Genomic DNA, 6,041 nt, shown 5'->3' with positions numbered 1-6,041 from the left:
CAGAAGTTCGCGGGTCTTTTCCTGTCTACCTGGCCAGTGCATTCGACTCCAGATTGCTGTCCAGAGCGGTCAAAATGGTGCACTGTGGGATAGCTCCCGGAGGCCAATACCATTGATTTGCGACTACACTAACCCTAATCCAACATGGCAATACCAATTTGAGCGCTTCTCCCCTCGTCGGGGAAGAGTACAGAAATCGGTTTAAAGAGCACTTTATATCGATTTAAAGGGCTTTGTTGTATGGACGGGTGCAGGGTTAAATCGGTTTAACGCTGCTACATTCAGTTTAAACGTGTAGTGTAGACCAAGCCTAAAGGAGGGATTTCTACAAAGGATAGTGCCAACAAGCTAAAGATAGTTGTATTCCTTTCCTACAGAATCAGTCATCTAGAAAAGGAAAGACAGATTAATAACAAAAGCTTCATAGACTCTAAAGCCACAAGAAACCATTGTGACAATCTATTATGGTCTCCTACACAGGCCCTAGAACCTCCCCAAATAATTCCTAGAACAGATCTTTTAGAAAAACATCCACTCCCAATTTTAAAAATTCAGTGAAGGAGAATTTATTATGACCCTTGGTAAATTGTTCCACTGTATTATTTATTTATTTATTAATACTACATAGCATTCAGAGGCCCCAGTTTAGATCAGGACCTATTGTGGTGTTGCACAAACACATTTAAAAGAGCCAGTTTCTGTCCTTAAGAGCTTACATAGACAAGACAAAAATATATGTGGGGGAAAGGAAGTATTATTAGCCCCATTTTGCAGGTAGCCCCATTTGCAGGCAGATTAGGGGGCAGATTTTCAAAGGTATTTAGGCACAAAGCTGCAGATAGGCGCCTAGTGGGATTTACAAAAGCAACCCAGGAGAGTTTGGCATCTAACCAGTTTAGGCACTTTTGAAAATCCCACTAGATACCTACCTGGACCTTTAGGTGTTCAAATGCCTTTGGTAATCTGTCCCTAAGTGACATGTCCAAGGTCACCCAGAAAGTCTGTAGCAAAGCCAGAACCTGACCCCAGCTCTCCTGAGTCCCAGACCAGTGTCACAACGCTATCTTTCATTTCCGTGCTAAGGTTACTCAATTGCCTGTATGTTTCCTGAGGGGCAAAATCTTTTCACTATTTTTTTCTCACAATCACATGATCCTATAATATTTCCTGTGAAAATGGTGCTAGATTATTTAATTTCCATGGTCAGTTTATGCAGTATTTGATTAACCATGATATACTGGTTAATATCAGAATCACAGAAGACATAAACAGTGTAATATATATCTGCTGGTTGTTTGAGACATAGATAATAGTAATTTTATACTGCTTGATGCATTCCAAAAACTGTATAGACACTAACTAATCTTCAGAACACCCTTATTAAGTATGTTGGTAAGTATTATTATCCCCAATTTAAAGATGGAGAAAGGCGATCTAACTTCCCTAAAGACACAGTGGCAGACCCAGAATTGGTATTCAGCCTTTCTGCCTCCCAGCTGTGTGTGCTGTCCTCCAGACCATACTGACTTTATAATAATAGTAATAATAATAAAGCTACAAAAAACTTTGATCCCCCTGTAAATTGGAAACAGGTGGCAGCCCTAGTTTAGTGTATCAGATCTGTGGGTACAATAATAGGAGAGGTAATTGTTTCCCCTAAATTATAACTGGAGCTAATTGTTGGTGTATTTAATCAATTTTGGGGACGTTCTTAAATGAAATAGGCAGGACATACACATTTTAACTTGTTTTTCTCTGGGTGTGGTTTTAAGCAAAGAGGGAAGAGGGTAGGTTTAGAAGATAAAATAAAAAAAGAGCAAGTAAAAAATCACTTAGAAAAGTTAGATGCCTGCAAGTCACCAGGGCCTGATGAAATGCATCCTAGAATACTCAAGGAGTTAATAGAAGAGGTATCTGAGCCTCTAGCTATTATCTTTGGGAAATCATGGGAGACGGGGGAGATTCCAGAAGACTGGATGGGGGCAAATATAGTGCCCATCTATAAAAAGGGAAATAAAAACAACCTAGGAAACTACAGACCAGTTAGTTTAACTTCTGTGCCAGGGAAGATAATGGAGCAGGTAATCAAAGAAATCATCTGCAAACACTTGGAAGGTGGTAAGGTGATAGGGAATAGCCAGCATGGATTTGTAAAGAACAAATCGTGTCAAACTAATCTGATAGCGTTCTTTGATAGGATAACGAGCCTTGTGGATAAGGGAGAAGTGGTGGATGTGATATACCTAGACTTTAGTAAGGCATTTGATACGGTCTGGCATGATATTCTTATAGATAAACTAGGAAAGTACAATTTAGATGGGGCTACTATAAGGTGGGTGCATAACTGGCTGGATAACCGTACTCAGAGAGTAGTTGTTAATGGCTCCCAATCCTGCTGGAAAGGTATAACAAGTGGGGTTCCGCAGGGGTCTGTTTTGGGACCGGTTCTGTTCAATATCTTCATCAACGATTTAGATGTTGGCATAGAAAGTACGCTTATTAAGTTTGCGGACGATACCAAACTGGGAGGGATTGCAACTGCTTTGGAGGACAGGGTCAAATTCAAAATGATCTGGACAAATTGGAGAAATGGTCTGAGGTAAACAGGATGAAGTTCAATAAAGATAAATGCAAAGTGCTCCACCTAGGAAGGAACAATCAGTTTCACACATACAGAATGGGAAGAGACTGTCTAGGAAGGAGTATGGCAGAAAGAGATCTAGGGGTCATAGTGGACCACAAGCTTAATATGAGTCAACAGTGTGATACTGTTGCAAAAAAAGCAAACATGATTCTGGGATGCATTAACAGGTGTGTTGTAAACAAGACACGAGAAGTCATTCTTCCGCTTTACTCTGCGCTGGTTAGACCTCAACTGGAGTATTGTGTCCAGTTCTGGGCACCGCATTTCAAGAAAGATGTGGAGAAATTGGAGAGGGTCCAGAGAAGAGCAACAAGAATGATTAAAGGTCTTGAGAACATGACCTATGAAGGAAGGCTGAAGGAATTGGGTTTGTTTAGTTTGGAAAAGAGAAGACTGAGAGGGGACATGATAGCAGTTTTCAGGTATCTAAAAGGGTGTCATCAGGAGGAGGGAGAAAACTTATTCACCTTAGCCTCCAATGATAGAACAAGAAGCAATGGGCTTAAACTGCAGCAAGCGAGATTTAGGTTGGACATTAGGAAAAAGATCCTAACTGTCAGGGTAGTTAAACACTGGAATAGATTGCCTAGGGAAGTTGTGGAATCTCTATCTCTGGAGATATTTAAGAGTAGGTTAGATAAATGTCTATTAGGGATGGTCTAGACAGTATCTGGTCCTGCCATGAGGGCAGAGGACTGGACTCGATGACCTCTCGAGGTCCCTTCCAGTTCTAGAGTCTATGAGTCTATAGGTGCATTGGAAGATTTTTCTCAGTGTTATAAACTGACTGAACAAACTAGAGTAATGTAATGCTAGTTTAATAATCTCACAAATCCTAGGGCAAACCTCTGATGGACGAAGTCTGGGGCAGAACCTCAGGTGATGGAGCTATGACCATTTACACCAGAGGAGGATCTGCCCCTGTGTATTTTAGATGTCAATATTTACTAGTTACTTAAACATAGGTTTGGGTGGGCCACTCTTATGGACTAGATAGTGTGCAAATCAAATCATGCTTATTGCCAATTATTGAGAAATGAAGGTGTTTTAAGGGTTAAATTAGTGAGTTATAGTTGCTTTTAGTGGCAAACATCTGTATATTCATCATGCATAACCTTCTTTAAAGCTCTGTGTATATTTTAGGCTGGAACAGCCCCAATATCTCCCTGCTTGCTCTATTTTTTTTCAAATGTTTGGTTTGTTTGCTCAATGTATAAAATATGCAAATCAACAACTGCTAGTGAAGCAGTAAAAGCCTTGCAACTTCTGGGTAGAATTAATTTCTAAACTGACAATTTTACTTCCATATACTTAAAAAAAAATCCCACTGCCTCACAAATAATTTTGATAGTAGCATAGAAACTCAAGGGAAGGGGATATTATCAGATAATAAAATCTCTGGAGTTTTCAAGCCTGTCAGCTCTTTAAATAGTGTTGTCCCTTACGTCATATCTCAATTGCATCAAGTTAGTGGAATGCAACTTCCTTTTTGATTTTTGTAAAGATTTTTTTTTAGCTCTGCTTTATCATAATGACAGAGAACTTACAATATTCTTTAGCCATCCAATTGAGAGAGATCCTAGAATCTGATAAACTAAGCTTTTTCACTTCTATTAAAAAGAAGAAAAAATCATGTAGGGCTTAAGTCATAAAATAACGCACATTCCCCACACATACAAATTAACTTTATAGCAAATTGCGTATGGCATATAAATGACAAAATATATAGAATGTAAGTGCAGAACAACTTCAGGTTGTCTGATATTAATGGGGCATGAGGTTGAGTCAGAAAAAAATTAAGTGCAGACATGGGTAGATATACTCTAGATTAGAATATGCTGTGATCTTACTGTACATTCAATTTATGCAGACACAGGTATCAACTAAGTAGGACAGAACAAAGATTGGAGAGTTTACACCTACCAAAAAAAGGAAGAGAAAAATATGTACTGTGACCAAATAACATCAGCCTCTCTTCTCTTGATATCTGGTATTAATTTATGAACCTATGTTGTGCTGTGAGTGAAGATATTAGAACTGTGACTGCACAGGTCTAAACTTGCTGTGGTAATGTATTCCAGACAACTACTCTGCCCGAGAAAGGATTATCACTGAGAAGCCATCAAGGCTATGATCTGGGATCCTTGACTTGGGTTTTCTCTTAATTGCTGGCCCACCCCAGGACCAGTGGTTTTTCCATACAGGGACTTGTGGGAAGGAGGTGGCGCACCTGGTAGAGGGACATAGACTATACTTAAGAACAAGATTCTGCTGTGAAAGGAACCAGACCATTGGCACACCTAAGAAGGACTTCAAAGAGAGAGAGTGGGTAGGAGGGACTCTACCCAGCTTGAAATACTGATGAACCTTGGACTCACAGGAAGGGGTAAAATCAGACTGGAGAGGGCAGCATGGAACCACATAAGACCCAGTGATTGGGTCCACTCACAAGACACTGATGACTGTACAGTGGGATACGGGACTAGGTTGCAACTAACAGCAAGAAAAATGTTACTGAAAAATGTCAAAGCAAAATAATGAATACATTTCCAAGGTCATCTTTATACATTATAAACGATAGCAAAGGGCACAGCATGTGGATGAGTGAGATTTTCTTGGTTTTTCTTGTAACCAAAATTGCTTACATGGTGGAGATTTAGGAAACAGAATTAAATTGTGTTTTTTAAACCTGGGGGCAGATTTTTAATGGTATTTAGGCACTTAAAGATTCGAAGCACCTATTACGATTTTTTAAAGCACCTGGGCACCCTCTCATTGATTTCAATATGATTTAGACATCGAGGCATTTTTGAAAATCCCACCGTGCACTATCTGAATCTTTAGGCATGTAAATACCTTTAAAATTCTGCTCCCAAAGCTGAAATTGTTGGTGTATGTGAATATACAGAGTATATCCTGTAGGCCTGGCTTGACATGAGAAATGAAACAAGGGAAAGGCCTCATTTCTTGTAAGACGGGATTAGGGAGTTAAATAGATCAGCACACTGAAAACAGAATGTTTGTGCTAACTAAAAAACAGGTAAATGGGACAGGGAGCTAAGATACAGAATGTCTGAACTAGCTAAGATAAGGGGAGGGAACACCCAGGGAACCATTTATGAAGAACAAGATAATAGATCAGATAGTTGGGAATGTAAAGATAAGGTAAAGAGTGGGTGGAACATGGACACTGCATGGACAGAGCATGCTGTACAGGTATTGGTTCCTACAGAGTAGCCAAGCCAATCTCAATCTGTGATGCAATGTATAGTATGTGCAATAAGATGTGTAAATGTATATAAAAGGAGAGGGTTTCTGTGTAACTTTGGATCGGTGATGTACCCTGCATCTACTCCCTGGGTTTCAGTCTGCTCAGTGCAGCATTGCTGTATACCAA

The sequence above is a fragment of the Gopherus evgoodei genome, chromosome 5 (genome assembly GCF_007399415.2).
Source record: "Gopherus evgoodei ecotype Sinaloan lineage chromosome 5, rGopEvg1_v1.p, whole genome shotgun sequence".
Taxonomy (NCBI): domain Eukaryota; kingdom Metazoa; phylum Chordata; order Testudines; family Testudinidae; genus Gopherus; species Gopherus evgoodei.
Note: the sequence above shows the minus strand (reverse complement) of the source record.